The sequence below is a fragment of the Filicampus tigris genome, chromosome 4 (genome assembly GCF_054856515.1).
Source record: "Filicampus tigris isolate MCC_2025a chromosome 4, RoL_Ftig_1.0, whole genome shotgun sequence".
NCBI classification, from domain to species: Eukaryota; Metazoa; Chordata; class Actinopteri; order Syngnathiformes; family Syngnathidae; genus Filicampus; species Filicampus tigris.
The window spans coordinates 18,527,501-18,537,610 of record NC_141220.1 but is presented as its reverse complement, the minus strand read 5'-3'; the positions used below and the strand labels follow the sequence as shown (position 1 = coordinate 18,537,610).

The following is a 10,110-nucleotide window of genomic DNA, read 5'->3' as shown; positions in this document are numbered from 1 at the left end:
GAGCGTTACTGCATCTTATTCAATAATGACAATTCATTCATGCGTATTAGTTATAGGCATGATTTGATTGGCACAGTTTTTACGCTGGACGCCTTTTTGATGCAATCCTCTCATTTTTTTTTTTACCAGTCTGCATGAAAATGTAGTATGACAGTACGATCAGTAAGGTGGTTGTAGTTTGCAGTGGAGTAGCGCTGCACAGGTACTGCATCATACCGAGAGCTGTTTATATTTTTACCCATTCATTCATTTTGCATAGCACTTGACATCATGAGGGTCACAGGTCATCTTGAGCCATTCCCAGGCCTGGGACTGGAGTCGCTGGGAATATGCAGACAAACACCAATCCACACCCCCATTCCACACCTATGGACAATTTAGAGCAGGGGTCACCAACTTCGGTATTCTATTCTATTCGAAATATATATGGGTTGATTTCCCCAAAAAAAAAAAAAAAAAAATCAAATATTTTGAAATATCTTTTTAGACAAGCAGGATAAATTTTGTGACGTAAAATCTGACTTTCATCAGGTTTGTGGCTCCTCATCAATGCAACAGATACGACCAAGGTTACTCAATGTTGTTAATGAATTACTGTCAATCATATTTGAGCTTTAGTACACGGGCCTGACCGATAAATTGACCGATATTAACTCTTTTAAAATCTGCAAAAATCGGCCTATTTTATTTTATTTTATTTTTTTACACATAACACATTACAACATGAGACAACTACAATGACTTTCAAAGAACCATCCAACCCAAAAAAAAAAAAAAAAAAATCGGCCTATTTTAATCTTTGTTGTAAAGTTATAGCACAAAGTATTATAAAACAGTCAAAAGTTCTGCTTGTAATTCATACCTTTATTGTTGTGTTATAGACCCCAAAAAGTTATTTTATTCATTAAACTTTTTATATTAATCGTCAGATTAAATATTGGAATAAGATTTTTAAAAATCCATAACGGCCCTAATTAGTACCTATGTAGATTTTCGATCAAATTCTTGTCTTGGATCTCATGCAGATTTCCCTGGTGAACTGCAAAGTGTGCGTGTGTAAGAAGAAGAGAAGAAAGGGTTAAATATTCATGAAATAACGATATAAATCCTCGTAGAGGTGGCCTTACTAGACACAGAGGCTGCTTTTCGACAACGTAAATCAAACCAATATATCCATGTCTTCGGGAAAACACTGTGTGTTTAGATTTATGAACTAGTCCATCATGTGCGAGAGGGCAAAGTCAACAGTATGTATCAGGCAGGAAATATCTGACACCTAAGTGAGCCGAGAGTGCGGTTTAAGCTCTGACATCTGGAAATGTTAAGTCACCACGGAGCTGTTAAAAGGCGGGAGAGCGCTTGCTGAATGCACCGACTGCGGCCGAGTGCAAGCGAGTGCCATTTTAACCGCGGCTCCGCGCTAGCCTATAATCCAGCCGGCCACTGAAGCCGCTGCTGTTGGCCGCCCGTGCAGGCCGGGGCCTCACTGTTTGTTTACGCAGCACACACAAGCAGCCATTAAACATGGCCAGCCTGTCAAAAATAAAAAGAGACTTTTCATGTTTGAGGGCTGCAATTGTGGTTCTTGTGTGATGTTTTTTTTCCTCCGCACTGACCCCGCGCTTTCGGGTCGGCAAGCCGCTTAACCCGGAGCCTTGGAGCCGGCCCCTTGGCTGAGGCGAGCGCGTTTTTGTGGACGTTGCCTCATGCAGAGGTACTGCGGTTGCGTGCGATGACTATGGCGGCCTCCGCATCGTTATAATGGCTCCTCAGGCAAGCGAGCCAAAGATCCTTCAGAAATCTGCACATCATTTCCCTCATAATGACCACGTTACCTTTCCTCATGTTTCCCATGCTTAACCACCGGACAACGCAGAGCATTCAACTGGCTGAGCACCACTGGAAAATCCCTCTAGCCAGTATCACACAAATAGTTTTCAACAAATTGGAACATCTCAAAACAGGAATTGAGTCCTTCTATGACCCGGGTGGCTGCTGGCCAACACTTTTTGGACAATTTGCACTGTCAGCTGCAGCCTCTTAAAAGTGAAGTAAAAGTGTCCCATTTCAAGGTTGCGCGCTAGGTCTCCTTTGGTCTTCCCTTCTTCCGTTTAGCACCCACTGGGAGCCGTATCATTGACACAGAGAGATTTCGGTACTCTGATATGAGCGGAAACTGTCCAGATAGCTTCACTTTTGATCAGCATCCCTTTATTGGTAATCCTATCATGGTTGGTGATTTTCAGCATTTTTTTCAGGCACCATTGTTGGATGATACTGGGCGTCATTTTCCAAGTTTCACTGGCATAAATGGCTGGTGGAATTGTAACTAACTAACTAATATATATATATATATATATATATATATATATATATATATAGTTAGTTAGTCAATTAGGGAGGGAGGCCAGTGTATATATATATATATATATATATATATATACACATTAGGGATGCTCCAATTGATCGGGCACCGATCATGATCGGCCGATTTTCGTGAAAAATGACGTGGTTGGAATATTCAATCAAAGCCTTTTATTGCCGATCAAAACATCCGATCACCCGCAGCTCAGTTTTGCAGCCTACAGCCGTGTTGTGTCCCTGCCCCTCTGCTCGCTGCGGAGGCGAGGCAGCTACGTTCACACCAACTGCGGTGGGAGCATTTCTGGCGGCTCGTTTCAATTGGAGTTCCGGCGGGCGGGCGTGGTATGAATGATGCTTTTGGAGCGGTGGGATGTCGTCAACTTTGCCTTGTGGCAGCCAACCAGCATCGGGCATACTACGTAAAAACTGTTAAAAAAAAAAAAAAAAAGGCGCCGAGTAAACAGGATGCTGATTGGCTGCCGAGACGAAATGGCCAAAAAGTTGATTTGTTTAATACGCGACGACGTCCCACCGCTCCAAAAGTATCATTCGTGCCGCGTCGCAGCAACCGCGCGAGCTACATTGACTCCAATAGAAACGCGCCGCCAGAATCGCCCTAATATATATACAATACAACAGCATGCAGCAGTTCAGAATGAATATTTATCTAGTTTAAAAACATAAAACATGAATACAATGAAACACATCACACTCAGAGATGCTGATTATTAAAAGTATTAATGCATGCAGATCACTAAATGTGTTTCGCTAGTCGAACTCGGCTGCAACCAGCGTTGCTCTGACCAACCAATCACAGGAGTGAACAATGCCGATGTCATCCAAGGCCGGGTGAATTTGAAATCTGATCCGTAAAAAGAAGCAGTCCCCGATCAAATCAAATTGGACAAAAAAAAAAAAATCTAACATCCACATCCCTGTACCGAAAGCAGTGCAGCCATGTAAAACAATACATTATAAAGAGAATAGACTCTTTGGAATAAAGTAATACAATTCCACTGAACACATATTAGAATTCAGGTTTTAAATATTGGCCCGCGCTTGTGAGCGTGAACCAGGTGACTTGGTTTAAAACAGCATCGTGCAACAAAAAAAAATGCTACGAGCCGTTTAAAATAGCACCTCCCTTTTCTCCAATACCACAACAGCACCGGAGACCGTGGAAATTTGCTCTGTAGTTAACTTGCGACAGCCATCAATTAGTTTTACGATTCGTCCGTCTTCGGGCCGCTGCGGCCGTGTGATGTCAGCACCTAAATGTGCCGCGCTGTGACTCAACAACAGGACACACGAGGAACGCAGGAAAGTTGGCCGGCTCCCTGATAGCAGCAGATCAGTCGGCCGTGGGGCCTCTTATCTCATCCGTGGAAATGCAAGTTTGAGTTGGGCGGATTACATCAGCAGAGCCTCCCGGGGACAGAGTCCAGCCACAGGGTCTGGGGGTGGGGGGGGACCTGGATGACTACCCTCATGTGACAAATAATTCAAGCCCTTCTCCCTACGCCGTGTGAGTCCCTAAAGGAAGGCGAATTATAACTGCCATCTTCCATGCAGTCCAAATTGCTCAGCACCCCCCACAGCGTTTGTTTGCAGTGTCAGCTCCACGCTGCGCACGGTGACAGTGATAACCGTGGACAGCATCGATCACTTTGCATAAACGTCTCCATGGCTCGCGTTGAGCTGCGTGTGCGTGAGGCGGGTGTGACCTTCCTGATCCGCAGACTGAATGAGACAGTGTGAGGTTGTTTTTTTTTTGTTTGTTTTTTTTAATGCGAGGAAACATAAAAACACACTTCTCCTTTCTCCATGTGTTTACTGTATGTACATGGAGGTGGGAGGGGGCGGCCAACCCCCTCGTTTCACTTCTCTGTGCGCCTGTCATCCCACCCAGTGAGGGGAAGTGGTGAGGTTGGAGTGGTTGGCTAGACAGGGCCAGCTGTGTGACCACAGAGCTGTGAGTGTGTGGATGTGGGAGGGGAGGAAAGGAGGGCGGCCTCCGCGGTCCTTATTACAGACCCGACTACACACTGGGCCTCACAGACAGCCACTTACCACCGAGTAGCAGCAGGAACACAGCAGCCTTTGTAAGTAGAGAGCGTGTACACGCAAGTACGGCTTATGGTCGAAGTGATTGGAACACCTGCCTATTACTGTACATTTACAGGAAGTGAACATGGAAGAAAATATAATGCTGAAACTGTATTCAGCATACATTTGGTAAGGGCTTTGGAGTGTGTCCATCGGAATTTTGTCCATTCATCCAAATGAGTGTTTGTGAGGTCAGAGGATGTTTGGCGCGTAGCATTTATTTGATGGAATTGTGGTCAAGGCCATCGGCCAAAATGTCTCGCTAAAATGAAAATGGACACTTTCAGGAACGAGAGCCACAACTCTACGTGATTAATTGTGCTATTTTGCAATACTTTTGTCCATATGATGTATGGACTCCAGGACAGTCTAATTTGGAAGACTTCTAATTTGCTCAAACACGATCAACTTCCGTCGGCTGAATGGTTAGCACATCCGCCTCCAAGTGCTGAGGTCGAATCCAAGCTCCTGTTCTGTACTGCCCACATTAAAAAAAAAAAAAAACATGCATGATTTCAGATTCTCAATTGTCCATAGGTGTTAGTGTGTCTTGCCCAAAGACAGCGCCAGCTCACCCGTGACCCTGCGAAGGATAAACTGTACAGAAAATGGATGGACGAAAAAAATCTGCCCCATAGGAAATAAAGCAAATTGGATTGAATCCATTACAGCCCAGGTGTCGAGACCCGGCGGCCAGATCCGGCCCGCTGCAGCACTTTATGTGGCCCGCTAAAGAAAATAAAGTGGCTCTACTTTGTGTTGCCTGCTAAATGTATTTGTTCTTTTTATTTTTGGCAGAAAAAAACTGCACCAAGGACATTTTTGCTATAATTAGAGTTAGTTTTCATATGATGACAGGTTCAATTAGTGTCGCTTGTTTTAAAAAGCATTTTCATTTTTTTTTTTTTTTTACGAAAAATATATTTTCAATCTGAGTTATTTTGTTAGTTTTAGTTTGTTAGTTTTTAGTTAACTCTAACAACCTCCGTACGCAGTGCTCCAACTTGGAAGCATCACCCCCACTATTGCATTAAAAGCAGATTAAGTCACACAGATGACAAACAAACGTGATAAAGACGTTGAGGCGTCCTGACAGTTTTGGCGGGAGTGATTTGCGGCACAGTCTGCTGTCAACTCGCATCAGCTGAGCGGGACCGCAGCGTCAGCCAGATCACAGCACAGAGCGTCTCAGAGTGATGATGTCACTGTTTTGCCCGGGTCCCCAGGGCGGTGATTTATGAGCTAATCTGGGTCTGTCTCCCCAGATTCCAGCGCTTTGGCTCCCAGGGGAGCCGCTAATGGGACAGTAGGATGGATCCATCATGCGGCAACAGAAGCCCTCTCAGCTCCAGGGCCCTGACATCCATCTCCATGATCACGCGGCACCACAAGAAAGCAACTTTGACTTCACTTGGCGGCACGCTCGCGGAGGCGGCACACAAACGCGCGGAGGCAACTCGCTCGGAACGGCGTACACAACCTCGGCTATTTGCAATGTGTCACGCAGCCCAAGAAAGATAATTGAAGTAACCTCCCACTATGCAGATTGAATGGTAATCAGGCAGTGTCACTTTTCCAAACACATGTGCACGCTTACCGGTACATTGTTAGCGGTTTCTAATAGAAGACACATACTGACCTATTTTCCGGGTAAGCAATTTGTCCCACCAAAATAAAACTAATAGGTGATAAGATGAATGGATTGGAGTTGGCTAGGCCGGCTCGCACTGTGCCACGAGGCACTAAATCACCAGATTATTAGTTTTATGAGCCAGGCCCATGAGAGAATAATTGCTAATGTTCCCAGAGTAACCAGGGAAATAAAGGTAATGGAGCAATTTATAAATTCTGATTGGTATACATGGAGAAATTCCAGCCCATCTCCTTTGTTATTTTACTGCTCTCGATAAAATACGCCCCGAGCCACGCAAACGCTGGGCCTAGCTCGAAGAAATCAATACAATCAGAGAAACACGAGCGCTGCTCCTGCTCCTTTGTTATTTTTAGTTCGACGCCGCCTGACTTGCAGTTATAAATCAAAATCACGCAGAAAACGGAGCAAACTGAAACGGCAGTCAGCAGAGCACGAATCTCCGCTAAAGCAGAGCAATTGTAATTTGGTTTTTCATCAGAATAAAATTGTAAATGGGAACAAACAGGCATGGAAGCATAAATAACATGCAGGAAGTCATCAAAACTAAACATTAGTATCCTCTATGGCGCTATCTAAAATGTGCGTATTAGCCTTGCATGGTTGCCTTGAACTAAATTTACAAACTTAGGTGAACAAATCTTCAAAGAAGAGGCTTCAAGCTGTTTAGCCACTCCCAGTCAAGTTTCCTGTCGAACTAAATATAAAACAAAGAAAATGACACTATGTATTAAAAACAACATCATACCTTTGCCTTTATGTGCACTAGCTTGATGCTAACACGTAATTGGAAACACCATAGACAGGCTAACAGTTAGCATCTATGTGGTGGTGGTATAACGCTTTAAGGAATGACACGATGAAGCAACACACGTAGACAAACAATGTAACAATAGTCACGGGCATATATTTTTTGTTACGCTGCAAAAAAGAAGACTACTATTACTGTAAATTGCGTAATAAATTACAATAATTGTCATTAGTTTGCGCAGGTGCACCTACAGTATATGATATAGCATCATAATTATAGCTCAAAAATGCGCTACTTAATCTACCTCATATTGGCAAATTTGGTAGTGGTATACATATTTCTTGCTAATAGCATTCTGGGTTATTCTCTCCTGTAAAATGACTTCCTGGATCATTATTATCATACATTGGAGATAATCTGTTTTGCATTGTTTCTTGGATTACAATCTACTAGCATACAGTCACTCAAATATACCTCTTGGCAATTAATAGTAGCATTAACTATTACAATTACTGTCTAAAAGTAATTGGCTACATTTTGATTACTTTTTTATTCATTTTGAAAAGCTCTCAATTGTTCATATTTTAAGACCCGCTACCTTGTTTAGACTACAAGGGGGTTGCGGGGGTGGGCCGAATGTTATTGTGAAGACATTTTTGGAATTGACTTCCTCTTCAATAAAGAGTTAAATTGTTTCATTCCTCTCTGTTGTCTGATTGTGTGAAGATTTTCCGGGCTGGGGCTCAAAAGATAGGACCAGGGTGGGGTGCTCTGTTCCATACCAGTCCAGAGTATAACCCCGCCTCTCACCCTGAGATAGGCTGAGCACGGGACTATCAAAAATGGATGGCTGGAGTTGGAGCAACAACCTGGAATGGGATATGTTTGGGTTCCACTGCGTTTGTCATCGATCACAGGCAGCCAAATTCAAGACCTCGGGGTGGAAGTAACAATCTGAGTGTGTCAAACGGATGATTCACTCCCAGTATACATGACGAGGAGTTTTCCAATTAAAGATCTTGCGGGAAAAGGGTACCGGCAGGTGTTCTTCTCGTGGACGTAAACCCGCCTCCACTCATCACTCATCCCGCTGCGGTTTCCGCATGACTTTCCATCACGCGCACACCCACATCCCTAATTTCCACCTCCTCCCAGGTCTCCGGGGTCGGAATTGCAAGCTGCACCGTGTCCAAACATAGTCTGAAATGTTGTGCAGATGTAGACCCTTCTCATGTGGTTCATGAAAGTAGAGATTTATCTGGTTCAAGAGGCCCCGCTTTGCGCCTCATACTGGAGTCTCCGTGGGTGGTCGCGGCTTCCTCTTGTGTCAATTTGGAGGGCGAGGCCGGCGTAAACATCACGTAGCCGGCGAGCATCGACTGCCGTTGTCATGTTTTGTAGAAAGTGCTTGATTATCATTTCATGCAATCAAGTTGTTGCAAGCGGACATGTGCGGCCATGTCTGCCACGCTGCTGTGTTCAATTACACAATGAAGTCAAGGTGAGGGCAGGAAACAGAAGAGAAGGATGCATCTGTCATACATTTGCTTTGTTGCCAAGCAGAGCTGATGCCTTACCACACACGCACACACGCTCACACGCGACTTGACCTTTCGACAGCAGCTCTTTGTGCAAGTGAACATCACCTCATATACTTTCTTCCCACTTCTCGTTTTTTTTTTTTGAAGGTTGAAACTGCACTGGCTTCCACTTCCTTGTTTCGTTTGCACCACAACACTGTGATGTGCACATGTTGACATTGGCTGGCTTGCGTGAAACTACAGAAAGCCGTTAGAGCGTTTATTCAATATGCTACTAGTGACATGTAATTAGTTAGACAATTCTGTACACTTGTAGGATGACTAGTACACACTAGTCGAATGACCTGGGCGTACTAGTAAACCCATTGTCTTACTCGAAATGTTTTTTTCCACTTGCCTTTCAATTTCAATAGTGTAAGACATTTTAGTAATGTAGTAGTAAACTAGTAGAACAACTAAGGCGCGCACTACACTTTAAAAAACACAACTTGCATTTTTGGGGGCTAAAACAGTCATTTAAGTTGGAGCAACTTAAAAAATATACATTATTTAAATTTATGACAACAATGTCAGTTAGCACAACAAAGCTAGCTAGTTGTTAGCCCCAAAACAATTTGTTGAGTTGATTTTACTTATATGTTTAAGTTGGGGGACAATACCAGAGACAATTAATTGTTTAATATTTTATTTCGTAGTTGAAAATGCGGTAATGCCAATTTTTACATTAGCAAAACTTCAAATATTTTGTTGAATTTTGAGTTCACAATTTTTTTTTTTTTTTTTTACACAGCTTGGGCAAATTACTAATGTTATAAAATTCTACTACTACTACTTACATATAGAACTTCACTAGTAGTGCTAGTAGTATGGAAATGTCAACTACTGTTCAGGTTTGCCTCACTAGTAACATGTAGTTGTTTTAGTGCTGTGAAAAACTATTTGCCCCCGACTGTATTTGCCTTTACTTCTGTGTTTTTCTGCATATTTATCACTTGCAAAGATTCCATTTCAAACCAATTTTATTACCCTGAGACAACCCAAGGCAAGGCAAGTTTATTTGTGTAGCACATTTTATGTACAAGGCAATTCAAAGTGCTTTACATAAAACATTACAAGCATTACAGAAAGAGAAACAAAATATTCAGACATTACAAAAATCAAACCCAAGCATATATAAGATGCAATTTCTAAATGATGATTTTTTTTACCAAGCTGGGGAAAAATACAAACCTATCTGACCCTGTGTGAAAACGTAATTGCCCCCCCCCCCTTGTTAAATCTCAAACCAACTGTGACTAACCGCACTTTGGGGACAGCTGAGTCCAATTTCACAGCCAACACCCAAACCTGATTGCAACCACCTTTGTTTAGTCAAGAAATCAACTAAATAGAATCTGTTAGACAAAGTGAAGTAGGCTACAAAATACCAAAATCAAAAGCATGATCCAAATAAACTCCAGAAGAAATGAGAAAAAAGTGATTGAAATCTATCAATCTGGAAAAGGTTACCAAGCCATTGCCAAGGCGCTGCTGCTCCAGCGAACCACTGTCAGAGCCATTATCCATAAATGGAGAAAACTGGGACAGTTTCAAACCTTGCCGGGAGTGGTCGACCAACGGAGATTACTCCAAGAGTGTGATGCAGACTTATCCAGGTGGTCACAAAAGAACATAGAAGAACATCCAAAGACCTGCAG

General features: G+C 43.0%; 1 long non-coding RNA gene across 1 annotated transcript in view; it reads right to left on the bottom strand.

Moving 5' to 3' along the window:
* Positions 1–315: 315 nt before the first annotated feature.
* The window catches only part of LOC147148773 (uncharacterized), a 43,602-nt gene continuing 33,807 nt past the window's right edge, over positions 316–10,110 (bottom strand). The window contains exon 3 of the long non-coding RNA XR_015086572.1: positions 316–366. This is a non-coding gene — a long non-coding RNA (uncharacterized LOC147148773). The remainder of the gene's footprint in view (positions 367–10,110) is intronic.